This window comes from Rousettus aegyptiacus, unplaced genomic scaffold (assembly GCF_014176215.1).
Source record: "Rousettus aegyptiacus isolate mRouAeg1 unplaced genomic scaffold, mRouAeg1.p scaffold_m13_p_10, whole genome shotgun sequence".
NCBI lineage: Eukaryota > Metazoa > Chordata > Mammalia > Chiroptera > Pteropodidae > Rousettus > Rousettus aegyptiacus.
The window spans coordinates 67,884,709-67,898,523 of record NW_023416285.1 but is presented as its reverse complement, the minus strand read 5'-3'; the positions used below and the strand labels follow the sequence as shown (position 1 = coordinate 67,898,523).

At 36.2% G+C, this 13,815-nt stretch overlaps 1 protein-coding gene across 1 annotated transcript in view; it reads right to left on the bottom strand.

Moving 5' to 3' along the window:
- The window catches only part of LOC107519004 (cytochrome c oxidase subunit 7B2, mitochondrial), a 114,024-nt gene extending 100,426 nt beyond the window's left edge, over nucleotides 1-13,598 (bottom strand). The window contains exon 1 of the mRNA XM_016161199.2: nucleotides 13,020-13,598. The gene's annotated coding sequence lies outside the window, so the exon portion shown is untranslated. The remainder of the gene's footprint in view (nucleotides 1-13,019) is intronic.
- Nucleotides 13,599-13,815: the final 217 nt, after the last annotated feature.

Genomic DNA, 13,815 nt, shown 5'->3' with positions numbered 1-13,815 from the left:
TCTACAGAATTGTTTCCTAAAACAATTACACTAGTTATGTAAAAAGGTTATGACAGGCAAGCTAATCACACTTGAAATTTGATCATTTTTCTGAAAGACTCACAGTTGCTCTGCTATTAAAGCTTGTGGGAAAACCTTCCTCTGGGGACTATTTTCCTGGCTCATTTTGTACCATTGCTACTAGCACTGGGAAAAAAAAAGAAAGGAAATGGACTAAAAATACAAAGTTCTATCTATAATAGGAGTAAACTTCAACACACTGAATACACAGTTTTAGGCAACTGAATTTTGTGGTTTTTGTGAATAGTAAGCAACAGGCACCTTTTGTTTTTATTAATGCAATTCAGCTAATATGAGCAAACAGAATTGAAAGAGAAGAATGTGCTTTATCATCTATAAACAAATTTCAATTTTCTCTTTCAAGTACAGTTGAATGCATTTCCTTTGCCACCCAAAGACAGAAGATCTTGATTACTGTTACAAAAATAATCTCTGTCTTTGTGTGAAGAAAATACAGAAAATAGTCTCTCTGGATGGTGTGTCAGCTTGTGAACTTACAAAACAAGATATATTCTTAGAGGTAGGGAAATTAAATTAAGGTGAAATGATAGAACCATTAAAATGACAACTGAAGGCTTATTTTATAGGCCACTGCTGGCTTCCCAATTGTCCTTTGTCCTTAGCCTCACCCCAGGGGCACAAACAACAGAACCAGAAACAAACAGGATCAAGACAGGGTCAACTGTCTGAAAATACAGGTCACTCAGGTTGTGCATCCTGTCACAAACTGCTAACTCTTATGTAAAATTAAGGTTTCATCTCTCTTCTTTTCTCCCACAACCCATCGCTCTTGTTTTAGGTCTTTAAACAAAAAAGGAGTCAATAACTCCACATTTCTTCTCCATTTGATCCATGCAAAAAAAATAAAAATAAAAATAAATCAATCCAAAACCAGTTTAGTTAGAGTCTTTCTCCTTTCTCTCTGTACAGAAGAATGCTAAGCATTCACCCTCTTGAGTATTAGGAAAATTTGTATTTCTCTATCATCTATACTTAATCCCCTCAACAAATATCACTTGGGCCTCTACTAAGAAAGAGTAGTTATCTTTGGTCAAAATGGTGGGCTAGGTAAAAGCAGGATTAGCCTCTTTCCATGACCAAATTACAACCAAACTGTAAAACAATGTGAAGAACCACCTGAAGTCTAGCCGATCATAACTCATACATCAGAGTATATAAAGAAATTGCCCCATTGATACTGGTAAGAGGGGCAAAGATGCAAAGTGGGCTGTTCCCACACCTGCATGTGGTGGTCGAGCAGCTGCAGAGGCCCCCCTGAAGGAAGGTTGAGTCCCTAACCCCATGCAGGGGATCCCTAACCCAGGGTTCCAGTCCCAGGAAAAGAAGTTCTCACAAAACTTGAAAATCAGTGGGGATTCTGGCTGTCTAGGTGGGACAGAAGGAACCTGAAAACCCAGACATCCTTTTTAATGGGCCCAGGCGCAACCTCACTCTCTCACAGATCCTCACCCTGGGCTCCAGCAGAGGGTCAGCAGCTTAAGGGGCATGAGACATATGGGGAGAGACTGAGTTGTGTGGCACCATAATGAGGGCTTGAGGGACAGTTGTCATTGCTCCTTTGTCAGGCTTCCCTCCTGGGCAGTCTACAGATAGGCACGATCTTGCCTGTGTTGACCCTTCCCCTAGCATGAAACTACATTGGCCTGGTGAGATTGGCTCGCTCTCCAGCCTGGTGTCCTTGAAACCCTCCCCACCCAAAGTGCAGCCAGCCCCACCCTACACTTTCCTTGGACTTTGCATTTGTGTGCAAGATGCAACCTTCGGCTCAGCTCAGGCTACCCATGTGTGGCATGCACATTATGGGAGGGACTTTTGTTGGTGGGCCACCAGTGCCAGTCCAAACTGCCTTTCTCTTGGGTAGATCGTTGAGGTCTGCAGGCTGAGGACAATGGCAGCTTGCCTCGCTGCGATCTGTGACTTATGGAAGCCTGCGGGGTCAGAAATGGTAGCAATTTGCATCGGCCTGATGGAAAAGGCTTGGTCCATTTCACTGACTACGTGAGATCTGCACACTCAACCCCAGTAATTTCCAGGGTCACCTCCCCACCCAACTCCCATATTAACCAAAGGCTCTTATAGCTACGGAGACTTACAGGGAACTGGCAGACAGCCTCAGGCCTTGAGTGCACTGGTCTTTCTGCTGAACCATTCCAGGGCCAGTACTGGGGGTACGCAACCTAGGCTTCCAGCATGGTCTCTCCCACTTGCCTCCAGAGCCCGCACAGGCAGCAACCATTTGCAGACCGCTCTGTAGCTCCCACCAGATAGCCTCTTACCAGATAACAATCAAAAGCAGCACCTGACGTTGACCTACATAGGAGCCCCTCCAAAGGGGCTCTGAAACCAATACACTCAGAGGCTGGTGTCAAGACCACAAGAGAATCCCACCTGACTAGCCCCAAAAGTCATGCACCCAAAGGATGGTCTCAACAGGTACATGAGCCTGCTGGAACAAATTCTACTCCCTGTGGTCAGCTCCCAGGCAGCAGTTCATACCCCGTGGGTGTGGCAATCCTCACAGCCAGTAACCCAGTGAGGCAATCCCATCCACTGACACGCTAACAACAATCAAGTATTAGCAACAACAAAAGAACATACACAACCCACTCAAGGAACATGCTGAGAGCCCCTGGTGCAGATGATCAGGGAAACTGCACCACTGGGCTACATGGGACAACTACTATGTAAGGCCAGCTGGTCAGGGCTGGGAGACATAACAAATCTTTGTAATATGCAGAAACAAACACAGAGAGGCAACTATAATGAGATAAAGAAACATGCCACAAATGAAACAACAGGAGAAAACTCCAGAGAAAAAAACTAAACAAAATGGAGTCAAGCAACCTACCAGAGAAAGAGTTTAAAAAACTGGTTATAACAATGCTCAGTGTACATAGGGGGAGAATAGATGATCTCAGTGAGGACTTCAACAGAAAGATAATAAGTATAAAAAAGGACTAAAAAAAAAAAACATAAAAATGAACCAGTCAAAAATGAAGAATACAAGTGAAATGAAAAATATACCAGAAAGAATCAATGGTAGAATAGATGAAGCAGATCAAATTAGTGAGTTGATAAACAAGGTAGCAGAAAACATCCAAACAGAAAAACAAGAAAAAAGGATAAAAGGAAAAAAAAGGATTGAGGAAAGTTTAGGAGATCTCTGGGACAATATTAAACATACCAACGCCCATATCAGAGGGTACCAGAAGAAGAGAGAGTGAGCTAGGGATTGGGAATCTATTAGAAGAAATAATGACAGAAAACTTCCATAACCTGGCAAATAAATTAGACATACAAGTCCAGGAAGCACAAAGAGTTTTAAACAAGGGGAATACAAAGAAATCCACACCAAGACATATCATCATTAAAATGTCAAAGATTAAAAACAAAGAGAAAATCTTAAAGGCAGCAAGAGAAAGGCAGCTAGTTACTTATAAGAGTACTCCCAGAACTATGTCAGCTGATTTCTCAACAGAAACTTTGCAGGACAGAAGGGATTGACAAGAAATATTCAAAGTGATGAAATGCAAAGACCTATACCCAAGAGGACTCTCATCAGTAAAGTTATTATTTAGAATCAAAGGAAAGATAAAGAGCTTCCCGGACAGGAACAAGCTAAAGGATTTCTTCACTAACAAGTCAGAATTACAAGAAATGTTAAGGGGACTTCTGTAAAATAAAGAAGAGGGGGGAAAAAAACATAAATACAAATAATAAAATGGCAATAACTATGTACCTTTCATTAATCATTTTGAACATAAATGAATTAAATTCTTCAATCAAACAACACAGTGTAGCTAAATGGATAAGAAAAAAAGACCCATACATATGCAGTTTACAAAAGACCTACTTGAGATCAAATGATATACACAGACTGAAAGTAAAGAGATGGACAAAGATATTTCATGTAAATGGAGATGAAAAAAAAAGCTAGAGTAGCAATACTTATATCAGACAAAATAGACTTTAGAACAAAGACAATAATAAGAGACAAAAAGAAGATTACATAATGATAAAGAAATCAATACAACATAACCCTCGTGAACATATACACACCAACATAGGAGCACCTTCACATACAAAGCAGTTATTGACCAATATAAAGGGAGAGATTGACAGTAATATACTAACAGCAGGAGATTTTAACACTCCCTTGACACCAATGGACAGACAAAAAATCAAGGAAACAGCGCCTTAAATGACACACTAGACCAGATGGATTTAATTGACATTTTCAGAGCATTTCACTCCAAAGCAATAGAATATACATTCTTCTCAAGTGCACAGGCAACATTTTCCAGAATAGACCACATGTTAGGCCACAAAACAAGTCTCAATAAATTCAAGAAATTAAAATCATGTCAAGTGTCTTCTCTGACCACAATGGCATGAAACGAGAAATCACCTACAAGAAAAAAACTTCAAAATATATAATGTATGGAGGCTAGACAAATAGGCTACTAACCAATGAATGGGTTGATAATGAAATCAAGGAAGAAATCAAAAGATATCTAAGGCAAATGAAAATGAAACCAAAATTCAAAATCTATGAGACATAGCAAAAGCAGGCCTTAGAGGGAAATTCATAGCAATCCAGGCCTACCTCAAGACACAACAAAAAGATCAAATGAACAATCTAACCTGAAACTTAAAAGAACTAGAAAAAGAACATCAAACAAACCCCAAAGTGAGCGAGGAAAGGTAAGGAAAAAGATCAGAGTGGAAATCAATAAAACAGAGTTTAGACAAACAAGACAAAAGATCAATGAACCCAAGAGCTGATTCACTGAAATAAACAAAATTGATAAACTTTGAATGAGATTCATCAAGAAAGAGAGGGAGGTCCCAAACAAATAAAATCAGAAATAAAAGAGAAGTAACTACAAACTCCACAGAAATACAAAGAACTGTAATAAAATACTATGAGCAATTATAGGGCAACAAATTGGATGTGAAAGAAAGAAATACATTCCTAGAAACATACACTCTCCCAAAACTGAGTCAAGAAAAAACAGAAAATCTGAATCGACTGATTACCATCAATGAAATAGAATCAGTAATCAATAAACTCACACACACACACACACACACACACACACACACACACACACAAACAAAGGTCCTGGACTCGATGGTATAATGGGTGCAAACATTCAAAGAATTAACAACTATTCTCCTCAAATTACTTAGTTAGCGAGGGAAGACTTCCTAACTATCCTTATGAGGCTACCATTATCCTGATTCCAAAACCAGACAAAGACATTACAAAAAAAGAAAACTATAGACTAATATCCCTTATGAATGTTGATGCAAAAATCCTCAACGAAAATATTAGCAAACTGAATTCAGAAATGCATAAAAATATCATAAATACAATTAAGTTGGATTTATTACTGCAATGCAAGGTTGGTTTAATATCTACAAATCAATCAATGTGATACAGCCCATCGACAAATTGAAAGATAAAAATCATATGATCATACCAACAGATGCAAAAAAAGCATTTGACAAAATCCAGCATCCACTTATGATAAAAACTCTCAGCAAAGTGGAAATAGAGAGAACACATCTCAATTTAATAAAGGTCATGTATGACAAACCTATAGTCAACATCATACTTGATTGAGAATAGTTAAAAATATTTTTCTTAAGATCAAGAACAAGACAAGAATGCCCACTTTTACCACTTATGTTCAATGCAATATTGGAAGTCCTACCTACAGCAATCAGGCAAGAAAGAGAAATAAAAGGCACACAAGTGGAAAGAAAGAAATAAAACTGTCATTGTTTGTAGATGACATATTACTATATAAAGAGAACCCTAAAGATTATACTGAAAAACTGTTAGAACTGAAATGAATTAAGTACAGTAGCAGGATACAAAATTAATATTCAGAAGTAAACTGCATTTTTATACACCAGTGATAAACTATCAGAAAGAGAAATTAAGAAACAATCCCATTTACAATTGCATCATAAACAATAAAATACCTAGGAATCAAATTAGCCAAAGAGATAAAAGATTTGTTCTCAGAAAATTATGTCACTGGAAAAAAAAAAAAACATTGAAGAAGATATTAATAAATGAAAGCATACATCTTGTTCATAGGAAGAATCAACATCATTAAAATGGTCATACTACCCAAAACAATCTATGCGATCCCTATCAAAATATGAAATGGCATTTTTCTGAGAAGTAGAATAATCCTAAAATTCATATGGAATCATAAAAGATTCGAATAGCCAAAGCAATCTTCAGAAAGAAGAACAAAGTTGGAGGTATCACACTACCTGATATCAAACTATAGTACAAGGTATAACAATCAAAACAGCATAGTATTAGCATAAAAACGGATATATAGATCAATGAAACGGGAGAGCCCAGAAATAAATCCATGCCTATATGGTCATTTAATCTATGTCAAAGGAGGCAAAAATATAAAATGGGGTAAAGATAGTCTCTTCAACAAATGATGTTGGGAAAACTGATCAGATACTGGAAAAAAATTAAATTGGACCAACTTCTTATACCAGATACAAGAATAAACTCAAAATGGATTAGACTTAAATGTAAGGCCTGAAACCATAAAAATTCTAGAAGAAAATACAGGCAATAAAATCTCCGATATTGCTGTTAGTAATAATTTTTCTGATATATCTCCTTAGATGGGGGAAACAAAAGACAAAAATAAACAAATAGGACTACATTGAACTAAAAAGTTTTTGCACAGCAAAAGAAATCATCAACAAAACAAAAAGACAACCTACTGAATAGGAGAACATATTTGCCTATAATGCATCTGATAAGGGCTTAATATGCAAAAGTTGTAAAGATCTCAGACAACTCAACAAATAAAAAAGAAACAATCCAATTAAAAAAATGAGGAGACCTGAATAGATATTTCTCCAAAGAGGAATTACAGATGGCCAATAGACATATGAAAAGATGCTTAAGGAAACTAATAATCAGAGAAATGCAAATTAAAACCACAATGAGGTATCACCTCAAACCTATCATAGTGGGTATCATCAATAAATGAAAAAACGAGTGTTGGCGAGGATGTGCAGAAAAGGGAACCTTTGTACACTGTTGGCGGGAATTACAAATTGGTGCTGCCACTAGATAACAGTTTGGAGAGTCCTCAGAAAATTAAAAATAGAGCTACCTTTTGACACAGCAATTGCACTTCTGGGTATTTATCCAAAGAATATTAAAACATTAGCTTGTAAAGATCTAAGCACTCCTACGTTCATGGCAGTGTTATTTGCAATAGCCAAGATATGGAAGCAACCTAAGTGTCCATCAATAGATAACTGGATAAAAAAGTTTATGGTACATATATACAATGGAATAATAATCATAAAAAAAATAAAATCTTACCATTTGCAATGACATAGACAGATCTAGAGGGTATTATACTGAGTGAAATGAGTCATACAGAAAAAGATAAATACCATGTGGAATCTAAGGAACAAAAGAAATGAACAAACTAAATAAAATAGACTCACAGATAGAACAAATTGGCAATTGCCAGAGGGGAGGAATTGGGTGGGGGGCGGGGGGGACTGGGTAAAAACAGTGAAGGAATGAAGATGTACAAATTAGTAGTTACAAAACAGTCATGGGGATGTAGAGCACAGCATAGGGAATATAGTCAACATTATTGTAATGTTTGTGTGCAGTGCCAGATGGGTGCTAGAGTAATCGTGTTGATCACTTCATAAATTATATAAATGTCTAGCCATTGTGTTGTGTATCTGGAACTAATATAAAATAATAAAGACTTTAAAAAAGAAACAGCAGTATTTGCCCCCAGTAGTACCAGGAGATACTAGTCTAGGAAGCTGTACATTACTGCCCTCGCTCAAGTACTCTGTTCTCTCAAGCACCCTTCAGGATAACCCCTATGGCTGCCAACTTTCAGCACTGCTCTCCTATCACTACCTGCACTCCTACCCCTTCTCTCTCCCCACTGCTCAAATTAAATAGCTCGTTCACAACTTATCTGATAAATCATTCTACAATAATAGGTGACCTGTTTAATGTGCAAATTCACATGGATATAAGAGTGCAAGCCTCCCTATATTACAATCCACCCCACTTCAGGTATTAATTTAAACCAGAAGATTAATGAGGATTTCTCAGACCTCACATCCAAATTTCCTTTTACCTCACATCAAAATTTGACATAGTTAACCACGTGTAGTGTAAGCTTTGATTGCCAAGGCATCTACTTCAAAGAGGTATCCACTTCTAAAATGGCTATCTGGAATAAACACGTTGCCATCCACAGGACTGGATAAGAAGCCAGACCACACCCCAGCTTCCTTTCTTTAGAAATCTCAATTGATTTAGATAACTGACTATTTGGGCTCCTTGTGTTTTCTCTTCTCATACTTTAAATTTCTGCTCTTAAGTTTTAAATAAATAGTGATCTCTCAATACCCTAGGCTTCCAAGCTCATTTCCAATAAAAGCAGAACCACAGGACTTCTCACTCTCCTCTTTCCTCTCAATCTCAAAAACAAGGAGAGAATAAGGGGATCCCACTTTCTTCTCAATTCAACAATCAAATAACTTTCTGATTGGTTGGTAAAGATACTAATGAGGATAAGCTACACAGCTCCCATTGGATGAGGAAAGTCGATTCTATTGGTTGAAATATGATTCCAGGAACTCCTTTGTAAGGGTTGGCTTAGCTGGCTGGAACACAATGTAGGTAGGCAATTCAGAGTAGGAGGCAGGCAGTTCAGTACAGGTGACAAGTAGTTTACAGCAGGCTTGTCTCTGAAGTATGGCTCGCTTTCATGCATATTTAGCAATGTGTGCTAGGCTATGTTTTAAAATTCGAACACTGTTAGCCACTAGGAGCTTTTCTTAGTAGGTATCTTCTTTTTCGGGGGCAACATTTTTAAAAACTTAGAGAAAGTCATTTTAAAATATGATTCAAAACCCATAAAAAATACAATACTGATATATTATAACTACATTAAAAAGATAAGCATAGTCAAATGACAAATGACCCACTTGGGGAAAAAATATTTGAAAATACCATCACAGGTGAAAGGTTCACCTCCCTCTAAAAAGAGCAGCTATTAATCAGAAATAAAAGACTAAATCTCTCTAGAAAATGGGGAAGGAATGGGGAATGAGAGCCAGTTCACAGAAAAATAAATTCAAATAGCCTTTACATAAATGAAAAGATATGCATTCAACTCATTCATATCTTGTGATTAGATAATAAGAATTAAAACAACACTAAAATAACATTTTTCACTTATCAGACTGGCAAAAATGTAAATACTTCACAATATTGTTTATGAGGCTGTGATAAAGAACTTTCATGTTATAAGAATGCAAAATGGTATAAAATTTATGGAATTTGTCAATATATGAACATTAACTATGGATTTATCTTTCAATCCAACAATTCAACTTCTAAAAATTTATTCTACAGAGATACCTGTCAAAAATGACAAGTATATATTATTATATATTATTTATTATTTTTAATTAGAAAAGAATGGAAATTACCCATGTCTATCAACAGGAGACTGTTTAAATAAATTATGATATATTAACATAAGAAAATAGTAATACTAATCAGCTATAAAAAAAATGAGCTCTCTACATACTGATGTGTAAATATTTCCAGAATACATAGCTAAGTAAATAAACAAACAAGATGCAGGACAGTGTATAATCTGCTCTCTTTTGTAGAGAAAAGGAAAAATTAAGATTATATATTCAGATTTTCATGCATTTGCATTTAAAAAGTGGCACTTGATGCATACGCGTAGTAAAGGTCCTATTAAATAGTTTACCTAATTAATCTGACTAGAGACAGACTGCCTGTATCTTTCTCTGTCACTTACAAATTAATTAACCATTATAAGGTTGATACATGAAATGAGTTAACATTTGCAAAGAACACAGAAGAGTATCATGCACTTAGTATTGTGAAATGTTCATTAAATGAAAAACTAAATAAGTAAAAACTGCAGGGGATAAAGTAAGAATTGTCAATGTATACTTATTTTTTTATGTCACTTTAGTTTTTGAACTATTATACTTTCAGTTTTTAGATTTGGATGTATGTTTCAAAAAAAACAATTGTAAATAATATATAAACTTGAAAAAACTGGCCCTACATCCATGAAATTTAAAACCAAGCTATTTCCAGATCCTAGAATATTTATCCCCAAAAAAACATTTGTGTTCTCAGAAACCAGAATTGAATGGCATATAAAGGAAGAAAGGGACCTGGAAATATTCTTGGTTTCAGCTTCACCAGGATGCTTGTCACTTTGTATAACATAGATTCCAGAAAACTATTAATAATACATTAATTCTGACACTATGGATTCATCATCTGTGGGAGAAAAATGCACTAAACATACTGTTTTCTCAAAGAATGACATATGAGACATTCCTTCCTTCCAGGAAAGTTTAAAAATTTGCAATCAAGATCATTAGATTGTATTTGAAGTACAATTTTTTCCTCTGCAACATGTTTTAAAATCCTCTTCACTTCCATTCTCTCCCTTAAGTCCCAGTTTCTGGTGCTCTGGCGCTGTTGGAAGTGGAGACTGTCTTCTGAAACGGGCCTACTATCTCCAGTAAGCAGACATTTTCAATCCTATACCTATCACAGTGGCTCTTCTACTATCTCTTGTTATGAAATTGCTAACCTGGTGAAATCTCTTAGGGAGATTTTTTCTCTTATCCCATTTGCTATGGCTGGAAAATCACTCTCAACAGATTCCTTAACTAAAATTGCAATTGATGATTCTGAAGCCTGAGGCCCTAGAAACCCAATAAGAATGAACACCTCTTCCATATTCTCCTTTAGGCATTGTCTTTCATCATTAAATTGTTCACATCTTTAACAGCATTTTTTTCTGCTACATATTTTTCCGCAGCAATGAAATATGCCTCTAGTTTTAATATTCTTCTAGCCTTTAACTACATTAACTATTTAATATGTTTAGGAATTGAGTTTCTAACTGCAAAAGCTGCTTCTTAACTTAGTCTCTTCTCCAAAGAGGATTATGCTGTTTGCTGGAAATGGATATTTTTATATTTTCTAGACATTAGTTTGTTCTAATATATTCCTCTATTTCTTAAATTCCAGAATCATCTCTATCATCCATGATGAAATAACTAAATTCTGAGTTTACTAAAAGCGTCTACTATTTAAATAAATCTTTTCTCCTCTACTTCCTTGAGAGAGATAATTTCCTGGAAGAACTCTTCTACCATCAGACCAATAACAAGCCCACGAAAGTTTGGTCTTAATTCATCTTGCATGGCCCTTTCAACATGCCTCATTTTGGTGAGCCATATCTTCAGTCTTGATTCTAGGGCATATTCCTTCAAAGCACATGCTATATTTTCAGATAAATCCACAATGATTATATTACCTTGAAAATCACCTAATGATACTTTTGTGTTTTCTACAGATCTTCCTGTCTTTCCCAATCTTTAAAATGCTGTTTTAATGTCCTTTACATAATCCCTTTTCTGTGACCTCCCAAGAGTTTCCTATTTCCTAACTTTCTCTGAAGGAGTCATTCCATTTAAGATCTTGCCTCTTTCTCTTTTTGATTATTTTAAGACCTGGGCCCCTATTTCACCTCTCCCTTTTCCAACGCTCTGTTGTACAGTATTTAGATTCCCTTGAATCTCCATTTATCTCTTAGAGATGTCTACTCGAATTTAGAATTGTTATTTTCTATGTCACTTTTTTAAGTTAGTCCTCTAATTTCTCAAGTTTTCTGCGAAAAAGTTTATTTTTCTCGTCTATTTTTTTCATTCTTCTATTTTTTCTATATTAACCCTGAAACTTAAGTTTTGAACTACCCTAACACCTTGAACTCCTAAGAAAAAGAATTAAAATAGAAGCATTATGAGCACAAGCCTTTTGTACTTGCTTTCCTAGCCACTGTTTTTTCAATGATTTTATTGAATTGTTTCTCAACTTAAGAAGGTATATGATCTTTACAGTAAGGGCTCTCATTCCTTTTTTATTTGGTATCCAACAACCTCCTATGGGTGGAGTCTCAGTTTGAATCACAATGATCAAAAGTCATGGTCAGACCATATGTAATTGTCAAATTCTGAGGCACTTGAGATCAAGAAGTAGCAACTTTTAAACCTATGGGCAAGTCACATGACTCCTAGATTTGTCCTTCCAATGTTTTCTCTCTTGATTCTGAAGGGGAGTCAAAACAGTATAAAAGAGGATCGGAATTTGAGGACACTTTCCATTCCACCAACCTAGCCCTAAAGAGTTCCTGCAGGTACCGCTGGATATAAGACAAGCATTTTGAGACCTGAAAAAGGATGATACATGAAAAGACTCTCTCTATAACCAAATCAGTGTCTCACTAAGTCTACTTGGAAAAAAACATGTGTGCAGAGTTCAAGGTCAAACAGTAGCAATTATTTTGCTAGAACAAATTTAATAAGGATGTCTCAGCACTCCTGGTCAAATTTTGCTTGCTGAGCCCTTCAAAACTTGTCTGCCTTTGCTGACAGCCCAAAGCATGCAGACTTGCCTCTATAGAATGTTTGCTTATATAAAAACAGCCACTCTCCCATGGACAAAATTGCCATAAGCTGCAACAACCCATTATAGCTGAAAAGACGTGGTCGTTGTCAAAGTTTAACATCTCAGACTTTAGCCATGCTAGAACCGGACCAGAAGTTTTACAGAATTCCTCTTTCTCATTTTCTCTTTATTCTCACTCTATTTTCTAGATGGTGGGGTATGAGGAGTGTCTGAGAAGTAATGTCACTCTTTTTCCCTGAGAGATAAAGAAGCAAAGCAATAGGAAATTTAAAATATTAACTTATAACTGCTAGAGGAGATATCGAAGGCTGTGGCTTATAACTGCCAGTTTACTGATAAGACATCCCCAAATTAGACTTACCAACGACGTCACTGCCAGCATCCAACGGAAGATGGCGCAAACGTAAATTCCGTACCTAACAACTGCACAGCCTGGAGGAGCAGAGTAAAATGGCTCTTCCTATATCCTCGCTAAGAGGAAAGGAAGAGGCAGTTGACACACTCCAACTTTTCTTTCCAAATTGACCAATCGGATAACTGATCGTCACCGCCACCGGAAAAAGTGAGAGACAGAGAAGTGTTAATGGTGTTGTTCTTAAATATGTCCCTCCAGAATGAAGGAAACAGCACTAGGAGAACAAGTGTTCCTTCAACGCATTGCTTGGTCTCTCCTGTTAGGATCTTCTCCTTCCAGATCGCAGTAACATGTCGTAAGCTCACTGATTCTCTTAGTTACATCTTCATCCCACTTGGTCACAAGAGAACTTTGAAATTGCCTGTAATTACAAGACAAGCTACAAGTCTCTCTTAGTGAATATGATCTCTCTTCAGCATGTTAGGTTGTTAATTATGGTATATTGTCCAACTAGGATGCTTGAAAGTGAAAGGAAGCACAATAAAGTTAAATAAAATTATAATAACATTTGAGATATTATATCGGTGAATTGATAAAAAGTGCAATTCAAAATTGATTTTGTTAAATAAAATTATTTCTAAAAATCAAAATAACTATATTCCAGTAAAAACTTTTACAATGTCTTTATATTGATACTATATTTAAAATAACATAAAAATTCTTGGCATGTGTTGGTATATTTCAGTTACTATTTACACCTTAAATTATCTATGAGTGCATTATTAATATTTTTGAGGAATAC